Source organism: Carlito syrichta, unplaced genomic scaffold (assembly GCF_000164805.1).
Source record: "Carlito syrichta isolate Samal-C Ts95f unplaced genomic scaffold, Tarsius_syrichta-2.0.1 Scaffold304334, whole genome shotgun sequence".
Lineage (NCBI taxonomy): Eukaryota > Metazoa > Chordata > Mammalia > Primates > Tarsiidae > Carlito > Carlito syrichta.
The window spans coordinates 748,228-760,664 of record NW_007248430.1 but is presented as its reverse complement, the minus strand read 5'-3'; positions in this window follow the sequence as shown (position 1 = coordinate 760,664).

Sequence of the window (12,437 nt, the reverse complement as noted above, 5' to 3'; positions counted from 1 at the left end):
TTTACAAACTATTTATGAATTTTTGGTTTAATATCGTCTAGTCTTTTGCTTATTTTAGTGCCTCTTTTGTGTAGATTTACAATGTCTCCATTTCCATGTCTGCTTTTCCATCTAATTTACTCTGAGTATTTTTCATGCCATTAAAATTTCTTTAAATGAAACTTTGTAGCTGTGTATTTTCATGTTTTCTGAATGTCCTACAATTTTTTTTAAACAATTCTATTACAGGGCTTGTATGTTATTTTCAATGTTTCACACAATTATATACAATACTGATACATTTCCTTTTGTCTGAAAATCTGATTGCTTACTTAAAATAAGAAAACATAAGCATATAAACATTTTTTTACATATTTTACTTCTAACAACGTATTTCCGTTTCTTTTTATTCATTTGACAAATTATAATCTTATCATTATGGGCACACAGAGATGTTATTATATGTGCATAAAATGTGAATGACTAACTTATCCATCACTTCAAATACACTTATTTCTCCTAATTGTAACTTTTTACCCTTTGATAAACATCTCTTCATTTCCTCCCAACCCTCAGCTTCTGGTAACCACCATTTTACTCTCTGCTTCTAAGAGCTTGACTTTTTTAAGAGTCCACACATAAGTTAGAACATATGGGAGTTTTTTTGGTCTTCTTGATCCTGGCTTATTTCAATTAGCATGTACCCCAGGTTCATCATGTTGTTGCATATGAGAGACGTTACTTCTTTTTAAAGGCTGAATAGTATTCTATTGTGTGTATATATCACATTTCTTATACATTCATCAGTTGATGCACACTTAGGTTGATTCCTTATCTTGGCTATTGTGAGTAATGCTTCAATGAACATGGGAGTGCAGATATCTCATTGACATACTGATTTCATATCTTGTGGATATATACCCAGTAGTGGGATTTCTAAATCACATGGTAGATATTTTTTAAAAGTTTTTGAGAAACCTCCATATAGTTTTCCATAATGCCTGTACTAACTTACTTTCTCACCTAGCAATGTTAAAGGGTTTTCTTTTCTCCATACCCTCACTGACATTTATTATCTTTCTTTTTTTTTTTTTTGAGTAGGAGTCTCACTCTGTCGCCCAGACTGGAGTGCAGTGGCACACTCCCGGCCACCACAGCCTCAACCTGCTGGGCTCTGGCGATCCTTCCACCTCAGCCTTCCAAGTAGCTGGAATTACAGGTGCGCACTACCACACCTGGCTAATTTTTGATTTATTGTAGAGATGAGGTCTCACCAAGTTGCCCAGGCGGGTCTCAAACCCGCGGGCTCAGGCAATCCACTCACCTCGGCCTCCCAAAGTGCTGGGATTACAGGCTGAGCAACCGAGCCTGGCCTATCTTTCATCTTTTTTATATTAGCCATTCTAGCATGTGTGAGGAGATATTTCATTGTAGTTTTAATTTGCATTTCCCTAATGATTAGTGATGTTTAGCAATTTTTTCACATGCCTGTTGGCCATTTGTATGTTTTCTTATGAGAAGTGTCTATTCCAGATGTAAAACTCTCAATAAATTAGATATAGAATGAATATACACAATACACAACACATGTACAACAAACACAATGCAATAAAGACCATATATGACAATTCCTCAACTAACATTATACTCAATGGTAGAAAGATCAGGAACAAAAAAAGGATGCCCGCTCACACCACTTTATTCAATATAATGCTGAAGTTATGTGCCAGAGCAATTAAGCAAGAGAAGGAAATAAAACACAATCAAAAAGGAAAGAACGTAGTGAAAGTGTTGCTGTCTGCTGATGACATACTCTTTCTTGTAGCAAATTCTTAAAATGCCACCCAAAAAACTATTAAAATTGGTAAAAAAATAAAGTAATGTTACAGAATAGAAAAATCAACATACAAAAATCAGTAGCATTCCTATAGGCTATCTGGGGGGGAAAAAAAATCGTTGGCTCAGCCTGTAATCCCGCACCTTGGGAAGCTGAGGTGAGTGAATGGCCTGAGCCTGCGGGTTCGAGACCCGCCTGGGCAACTTGGCGAGACCTCATCTCTACAATAAATCAAAAATTAGCCGGGCGTGGTAGTGCGCACCTATAGTTCCAGCTACTTGGAAGGCTGAGGCGGAAGGATTGCCGGAGTCCAGCAGGTCGAGGCTGCGGTGGCCGGGAGCAGCCACTGCACTCCAGTCTGGGCGACAGAGTGATACTCCAACTCAAAAAAAAAAAAAAATCAAGATAACAACCTCAATTACAATATTTAAAAAAAAAAAAAAGCCTGGGAAAAAATTTAACCAATGTGGTAAAAGATCTGTACACCGAAAACCATAAAACATTGATGAACAAAACTGAGACACAAATAAATGGAAAGGTATGCCATGTTCATAGATTGGAAAAATTAATATCAACTCAAAAGAGTCCACAGATTTAATGCAGTCTCCACAAAAAATCCAATGTCATTTTTCACAGAATTAGAAAAAAAACCCCTTAAAATTCATATGGAACCACCAAAAAAATAACAACAAAAACCCCAAGGCAATCTTAAGCAAAAAGAACAAAACTGGAAGCATCATACCTCTTCATACTATTACAAAGCTATAATAATTAAAACAGCCAGCATGATGCTGGCATAAAAATAGAAAAAGCAACCAATTAAACAAAATAGGGAAACCAGTAATGAACCCATGCATTTACAGTCAACTGATTTTTGACAAAGCTGGCAAGAACACACATCGGGGAATGGTCTCTTCAATAAAGGATCTTGGGAAAGTTGGATATCCATATGCAGAAAATGAAACTGCCTTTATCTCACACATATACAAAAATCAACTCAAAATAGATTAAAGGCTTAAATACTCATATCAGACCTGAAACTGTGAAAACATTAGAAGAAAACGTGGAGAAAAACCACATGACATTGGTGGGCAATGATTTCTGGATTTGACCCCAAAAACTCAGGAAACAAAAGCAAGTTTCTGCACAAGAAATAAGGCAATTAATTAATATTTGAAGAAACAATCTACAGATTAGGAGAAAATATTTGCAAACCGAATATCTGATAAGGGGCTAATATCCCAAATATACAAAGAACTCAAAAAATTAATTATCAAAAAACCAACTAGCCTGTTTAAAAAATAAGTAAAGAATTTACCTTTTTTTTTTTTCTTTTTGAGGTGGAGTCTCACTCCATCACCCAGGCTGGAGTGCAGTGGCCACTCCCAGCCACTGCAGCCTCGACCTGCTGGGTTCTTTGATCCTTCCACCTCAGCCTTCCAAGTAGCCGGAACTACAGGCTCGCACTACCTCACTCAGCTAATTTTTTTGATTTATTGTACAGAAGAGGTCTCACCATGTTGCCCAGGCTGTTCTCGAACCCATGGTCTTAGGTAATCCTCTTGCCTCAGCCTCCCAAAGTGCTGGCATTATAGGTTTGAGTCACCATGCCCAGCCTTAACTTATATTTCTAACACTATATGACAATGAAACAAATGTTTAACGAAATATCTTTACTAATTTGATAGATATAAAACTACATCAGCTTATTTCCATTTCTTTGACCACTGTTGAGGATAAGCGTTTTCCATTCCTTTCTCCTTTCCTTTCTTTTCCTTTCATCTCCCTTTCTCCCTCCCTTCCTTCCTTCCCTCCCTCCCTCGTCTTCAAATTGCCCTTTAATTTCTTTTAACCTATTATTTTAATGGGGTCTTGTTGATGTTCTTATTAATATGTGATTGTCCTTAAATAATAAGTCTAGTCTATTTCCACTGTCTTCAATTAAATAAATATAATGTGTATGGTTCAAAATTTATCCCTTTATGTGGTGTATGATTTTCCATTTCTTCATACTCTATATTTTAAATTACCTCTTTCAAAAAAAATAATAATTAGAGCTAGGCATGGTGCTCACACTTTTAATCCAAGCACCCTAGAAGGCCAAGGCAGGAGAAGAGCTTGATCTCAGGAGTTCGGGAACAACGTGGACAACATCTCTATCAAAATACACAAATTATCCAGGTGTGGTGGTACACACCTGTAAACTCAGTTACTCAGGAGACTGAGGTGGGGGGATTGCTTGAGCCCAGGAGATCCCCTACAGTGAGTGGGGAATCACACCACTGTATTCCAGCCTGGATGACAGAGTGAGGCTCTGTCTCAAAATAATAATAATAAGTGTTTTCAGGAAGACAATGCAATCAATCTATATCTAATCATGCAGACCTACCATGTTTATTTTATGTGTATGACATATATTTGTGCAAACATATAATTATCCTTATTTCTATACATATACATAAGAGCATAAAAGGCATCATACTATAAAAGCTACTTTATGATTTTTTTCACTTATATATATTTCAGATTGGCCCACAATAATAAAATATGCTGCAGAAACACCATTATTTAACTACTCCGGAATATTACTTTGCATGAATATGCATATATGTATACTAAGGACCTCCCAAAAAACCAAAATTATCTTTTTGGAGGGCAGACCCCTTGTAGTGAAGCCTTCCTCCACAAGGTAGATGTTCTAGGAGCCTGTTGGCATCAGTGTGCCACTAGCGTTGTTGTGAGAGACTGTGTTTGGCTTCAGTGAAATTCTTTTTTTGGCAATTCTTTCAACACGTTTGCCCCTACACGATGGGTGATTTACAAGTGCACCTGTCCATACTGTGCTGAGTGTTCAGAAGTTTTGACCAAAAACGGCATGACTCCCCATGCTCCACCCTCCCTATTCACCCAATCTTGCCCCAAGTGACTTTTTTTTTGTTTCCCCAGATGAAAAAGTTCTCAAACGGAAATATTTTGCCAATGAGAAAGAAGTGAAACCAAAAATGGCAGAAGAACTAAAAGGCATCAAAATTGATGAGTTCAAACACTGTTTAGAGTGTTTGAAAAAGTGTCTTGGTAGATGCATGGCATAAAATGGAGAGTACTTTGAAGATGATTGAAGTTTAAACATGTAATACACAATTTTGTATAAATAAATTCCAGGTTTTTTGGAGGGGTCCTCTCATCTATATGTATATGAATCAGGGTCTCACTGTCACCCAGGCTGGAGTGCAATGGCATGATCATAGCTCACCTCAGCCTTGACCTCCTAGACTCTGGTGATCCTTCCACCTCAGCCACCTGAATAGCTGGGATCATAGGCACATATCACCATGCTGGCTAATTTTTTAAATTTTTTTGAAGAGACAAAGTCTCACTATTTTGCCTAGGCTGGTCTTGAACTCCTGGTCTCAAGCAATTCTCCTATCTTGTCCTTCCAAAGTGCTGGGATTGCAGGCATGAGCCACCACACCTGACTTGTAAGAATATTTAATAATTTATTTACTTCCTTCCTCATTTTTGGAAGTAAATATATTTGCAAATGTTTCCCATTTTTATTATTTTAAGTATTATTTCAGTGAACATCTTTGTATACAATTGCTTTGTGTTTATACTTATTTCCCTAAGATTTTAAAAAATATTTGGAATTCCTAAATCAAAGAGTATGCATACTTTCAAGATTATTTGATGCATAATAACAAATTGCCTTCTAGAAAAGTTCACCAGGCCATTCCACTAGTATGATATGGTCCATTTCTTTCCATTTTCATCAGCATTGAATAGATTTAGGATAACCTAATTTAAGGGTTTACACTGTGCCAGACTCCACGTCTAAATTACTGATAAAGTGTGTGAACATGACAAAGGTTAAGCAGTTTGCTCAAATCCTCAGTTTATTGGAGAATTAGGCATACTCAAAGTTCAGTCTGACCTTGTAAGTGAATTCTGTCAATATGCTATATTGCTTCCCAATGTTTGATATATTTATATGACCATTATGTTGCAAAATCATTGATTATTAGTTACATTGAACTTTTTACTTTTTAAGTTTAGCAGTCACTAGGACATTTTTTGTGAAACGCTCCCACAGGTCTTTGCTAATTATTCTAATGAGATTTATATTTTATAGTAATGATATCTAATAACTATATTTTAATAACATTGGCCATTTGTTTTATATATGTAGTGAATATTTTTTCAAGCATATTATTTTTTTAAAATTGAATTCAGAACATTTTCTAATTTACATAAATGAATTTTCCAATCAAAATCCCAGCAGGATTTTTTTGTATATATCAACAAGCTGACTCTAGAATTTACAGGGCAAAAGAAAGGAATTAGAATACCAAACCCATTTTGTACAAAAAAGACTTACACTATCTGATTTTAAGATTTACTGTAAAGCTACAGTAATGAAGACAGTGTGATAATGAAAGAAGTATAAACATATACATCAAGGAGACCAGAATCCAAAGACCAGAAGCATATCCACAAAAATAAGATTGATTGATTTTTTTTTAACAAACATGCAAAGGAAATATAGTGGAGAAAGGATAGTCTTTTTTAACAAAGTGATGGAACAATTGGATGTCTGTATGTAAAATATTGAGCCTCAATCAACAAACCTTATACAAAAAAACCTTAAACCAAATTTATATAAACCTTATACAAAAATTAACTCAAAATAGATGACACACCTTAATATAAAACATAAAATTATAATATATCTAGTGAAAGGATATAAGATGGAGTTGATATACCCACTAGGCAGCCATTTTAACATTGCCTATATCTGTCATGTTTTTCTAGCAGTTCACTTTATCTCACCCTCTAATCACTAACCAAGCCAACCTCTAATCAGAACCTGTTTCTCAGAGGTAGCTATTGATAGTTGTTTTACAAATCCTTCCCTATCTTGTTTTGTAAACAAGTTAACTTAATCAGACTTTCATGACTTTCATGACACAGATCCCATCAACATGGCAGCAATCATGTGACTACCCCACCCATCTGCCCACCATTTGTTACCTGATGTCAGTACCTGTGCTTACCTGCCCTCCATGATGACATGGAGCAGACCACCACATAATCACCTTAATGACCTGCCCCTATCAAGGGGAAGTTTAAAAGGCATGCAACTTCAAATAACAGTTGCCATTGTTTTACTAAATTCTGATGTGGCCATGTGCTCTTTGAGCTATGGTTGCTGCCATGTTTCCTAAGTTTTGGTCCCCTTTCCTCCCTTGGAGAGGTAAATCTCCTCTCACAGTAATTTACTTTCTAGCCATTGCCTTGCTAAGCTATAATCTGGCCATGTGTTCTTTCAGCTATGGACAAGTCATGTTTTCCTAAGCTTTGGCCCTCTCCCCTACCTTGGGTAGGTGAAACTCCTTTCTATCTCTGTCTCTCTGTCTCTCCCTATTTACTTTCTAAATAAACTTTATTTTCTAATCTAACTGCTGTGCAATTTATCACATCTTATGTGCAGCATCGGATCCCAGACCACATGCCTCCAGTCGGGCCTGACCTAACATTTAGAAGAAAGTATATTGAAAACCTTGTAACGTTGGGTTAAGCAAAGAGTTTTGGACATACCATCAAGACTGTAATCCACACACACAAAAAAAATTGATAAATATGACTTCTTCAAAGTTAGAAACTCTTATTTTGTAAAAAGTATGATCAACAAAATGAAAAGAAAAATGCCATAGACAGAGATAAATGTTTGCTAATCACTTATCTTCCAGAAGATTTTTGTTTAGAAAACTTATAAAGAATTCTCAAAACTCAACAATAAAAAACAACTTAGCATAATTTAGGCAAAATATTTGAACAAATACTTCACAAAAGAGGACATACAGATGGAGAATAAGCACAAGAAAAGATGTTCAATGCTAAAATTCATTAAGGATATGCAAATTAGAACCAGAATGATAATAAGACTGACTAAAATAAAATTAAAACTGATAATACCAAGTACTGGTGAAGGCATAGAGCAATGAGAATGCTCATACATTTCTGACTGAATTCAGGATGGCATAAGTCATTTTGGAAAACATTTTTGTCATGTCTTAGAATGTTCATCATACACTTACTATATGACACACAATCCCACTAGGGCATTTCCTCATGATAAATGAAAACTTAGGTTCTCACAAAACTTCCACATGGCTGTATGTACCAGCTTTATTTAAAACTCCCAAAACTAAACCACCTAAATGTCCTTCAATGAATGGATGGATAAAATGTGGTATACCCATACAAGGAATACTACTTAGCAATAATAAGGAAGAAACTATTGATACGTGCAACAGCATGAATAGATCCCAATACATTATGAGAGAAGCCAGATGTGAAAGGTTACATTCTGTATGCTTCCATTGATTCTGGAAAAAGTAAAACTAGAGCAGGTTAATTACCAGGGATGCCAGGGATGCAGGTAGGATGAAGTTAACAAGGGAAGCTCAAGGGAATTTAGGGAGTGTTGAAAGTGTTCTGCCTTTTAATTGTCATGTAGGTTACATGACTTTGTACAATTGCCAAAGCTCACAGAACTGTATACCAAGAAGAATGAATTTTACTGTTTGTAAATTTAAAAATGAATAGATGACTTTTTTCTTTCATGGTTTAAATACTTCTCTAAGGCAAAATTACAAAAGTACCAATAAGTGATTTATTCAATGTTTGATAACATTTAAAAATAATTTGAAATAGTTAAAATATTTTAAAATAGTACTTTAAATCTTCATTTAAAATTTACTTTACTATTGTATGGTAGTAATCTCAGCACTTTGGGAGGCCGAGGTGAAAGGATGCCTGAGCCCACAGGTTCGAGACCAACCTGGACAACTTGGCAAGACCTCATCTCTACAATAAACCAAAAAAGTAGCTGGGTGTGGTGACACACACCTGCAATTCCAGCTACTAGGAAGGCTGAGGCAGAAGGATCGCCTGAGTCCAGCAGGTTGAGGCTGCGGTGGCCATGAGCTTGCCACTGCACTCCAGCCTGGGTGACAGAGTGAGACTACGACTCCAAAAAAAAAATTGTATGGTACTCAGATCACAGATTATTTCCCCGAGTAGTTAAAGAATTGATCTAGTATCATCTACTCAATAAGCCATCATCTTTCCTTCTTCCCCCTATTTGAAATGCCTTCTTTATCAGACACATAATTAATTATGTGTACTTTGGTTTGTTAATAAACTTTCCTTGGAGGGTCTCCTCATTGACTTATGAGTATTTCTTTGTTGTACTTTATGATTACATGTTTATGGTGTCTGGTTTTAGACTCTTCATTTTATCCCATCGCTCTGATGATTTGGTTTTGTGAATGTCCCCGTTAGTCGATATCCTGTAGACATGTATGCATAACATGTAATTCTGTAGCTTAACTGAAGAAGAGGGTCGAAGGCATTGATATCTATGTCATTAGCAAGGACATAAGAGTAGTTTTGCTTGATTAGGGAGAGAAGGGAGAATAGACGAGCAATAGGCTGAGGATGGATATCCAAGGAGCACTGTTATTTGAGTAGGAGTAAAAATGCCAAGAACATTTATGGGCATGTTGTAAACCTCTGCAGTGTTTATTGTCTTCAATTAGCCAACTTCACTCATTTATATCACCTATAGCCCCCTATTGGGGTTTGAGTTTGTGATTCGTGACTTTCTGGATGGAAGAACTGAGAAAGAAGAGCCTGTGAAATGGGACTTTACAAAAAGGTCCACAAGATATGAAGGAAACCAAGAGGGAGGGCTGTAACAACAGTCTAGAGAGTGGAAGAAAAAAATGTAGTTAACAGTGTCAAATACCCCTGAGAGAGTCAGTCAAGATAAGGACTGCAGGTCATCTGTGTCTTTAGAGAGAGCATGCTCTGTTAAATGTGGCTAGAAATCAGATTGTACTGTGCTGAGGAGTGACTAAATCTTAGAAACTGGAAATAATGAATGTTATGAAGAGTTTCAGTGAGTTAGGGAGGAGAGAAATTGGATGGTAGTAGCAGTGAGCCCTAGTAAAGAGAGATTTCAGTTTGTTTTGTTTGTCAATTTGCTTTTTTTGTATAGAACATGAATGGACTGAAGGAAAAGGGCCAGCAAAAAAAGAAAAAGTTGGAGATAAAGGACAAAAAGAAGATAATTAATGGCAAAAGGTCTTAGCCTCAGTGATAAGGAGTGAAATCAAACAGGCTTTGCTTTGAATAGCAGGAAGCACCCCTGATCTTTTTCAAGATTGGAAGAAAGAAAGTAAGAATGCTTATAAATGTAGCTTCTTGATGATGGAGGGAATTGCAATGATTCACACGTAGTTTCCACACAATGACCTCAATTTTCTTGCTAAAATAGCAAGTGCACTAAGAGTGAGGGGGAGAGATTGTGTGGTTTGAGTAGGGTAATAAACTTTTGAAATAGTGGCTGACCACAGTCAGAGCGAAAGGATTAGTTACTGCTATTGAGGGACTAACTCAGATTAGAAAACCATAAATCTATAGAGTGGTATAATTTGATCCTGTAGCACTCATAAGTCTGGGTGTAAGAAAAGAGTAGATTCACTATAGCTCAGACTCAAGGTTGCATGTACTGTGTAAGAAAGAACAGGCTGTAACACTATCCAAGCAAAGTTCCAAGCAAGACTTGGAAAACATGGGAAGATCAAGGTCACTAGAAGTCTCACTGAATGTTAAGCAAATAAAGTGAAAGGAAAAGCATTTATTACATTTATAATCTAACTTTACCTCTAACTTAATCTTATGCTTTTACCTTATTTCTTCTTTACCCTTATTTTCCCACATATTTTATATTGTCTTCATATTTTGTAAGGCACATTTTAGATACAAGGACAGGTATAAGCAAATACAAGGAAACTGAAAACACACAGATGGTCAAACAGGTGAGTTTCACTTAAACAAAGGAAGCTGGTATTCAAAGTATCTCTTCTTGAGCTGTTAATTTTAATTTTTGTATTTTTTAGAGACAGGGTCTCACTTTATCACCCAAGCAGAAGTGCAGTGGGGCGATCATATCTCACTATAACCTTGAACTCCTGGGCTCAAGTAATCTTCTTACCTCAACCTCCCAAGCAGCCGGGACAACAGGAATGTGCCACTACACAATAAATTTTTAAAAAATTTTTATTTTGTAGGGATGGGATCTCACCAAGTTGCCCAGACTGGTCTCGAACGCCTGAATTCAAGCAATCCTCTCACCTTGGCCTCCCACGGCATTGAGCCACAGGCATGCGTCACAGGCATGAGCCACAGCCCCTAGTCAGTTGAGCTGCTGTTAACTGAGAATAAGATGCTGGAGATGGGTAGGAGTTTCTGTGGTTGATGTAGAGTGTAAGTTTATGGAGGTTGCAGAAGTTAGAGTTTAATCAATGATTTGTAATTTGGGGGTAATTTTGCTCTGAGGAGACAGTGGTCAATGTCTGAAGATATCTTCAGTTGTCACAACTAGGGGTTCAATACCACTGGCATCTGCCAGGGATGCTGCTAACTATCCCACAATGCACAGAACGTTCCCCCATCCTTAACAAAAAATTATCTGGATCAAGGTGTCAGAAGTGTTCACATTGAGAAACCCTGGATTAGATACATTATTTGTAAGACTGATGGAAAAATAAAAATGCTAGGAAATCATTTGGAGAACTGCTGAAGAACCACTCAGAGCATGAGAGAAAGAAGAACCACCCAGAGCATGAGCATGCTAGGTGATACAAGATTCAAAGATGTATGTTTGTGATAGGCTGAAGGAGTCAATATTTGGAAACATACATGGAGAACTGGATTTGTGGTAGGAATGTGCAAATGATCCCTGAGTCAGCAAATTTGTAAAGCAAATGTAAGGAGGATGAAAGCAAGAGAGCTTAGAGAAAAGCATATGCTATTTCCTGCTGCTTTGTGAAAAGTCATGTTTCCCTTATCCATAACTAGAATTTCTACTTAATTCCCTCAAAGTTTCCAGTTGAATGCAGCAAAGATCAATATTGGTTTGAAAATAATTTATCTCTAACACAGAAGCATTACATGAGAAATTTTTGTTTTCCCCATAACCTTCAACTAGCTTTCTACATCTCTCTTATGTGTGCGTGTGGTTTGTCCAAACAGACAACATTGGTTGCCTCTTTGTGATCAACCTCACAGGACTGACCATCAATTCTCCATACAACACAGCATGTAATAATCACGCTCTGCTTTGGTTTAGTTAAGATAGATCTTTACTCTGTGTTTCTTTTAGTAATCCAATAGTGGACAATTATTTCCTTTAGATGATACATTGCTTATAAAACCTGCCTTTTGGAAGCTGGAAGGAATTGTAATATATGATAGGTTTTGAGTCTTGTTCATCTAAGCTTTGTTTTGCTTATATGGATGGTCAGGTATTCACACTGACTTATCCTCTGTGAAAACGAATTGACTCAACTACTTTTTCTGCATTCTTAATTAGCTGGATCTTTCAACTCTATGCAGTAAAGCCAAGGCTGAATGACTTTTAAGATAATGCCAATGTATATGATGGGTTAATCTATATTTTAGACTGATTGTAAAAAATGGGCAGGAATAGCTGGGCTCGGTGGTTCAGCCTGTAATCCCGTGCCTTTGGGAGGCTGAGGTGAGTGGATTGCCT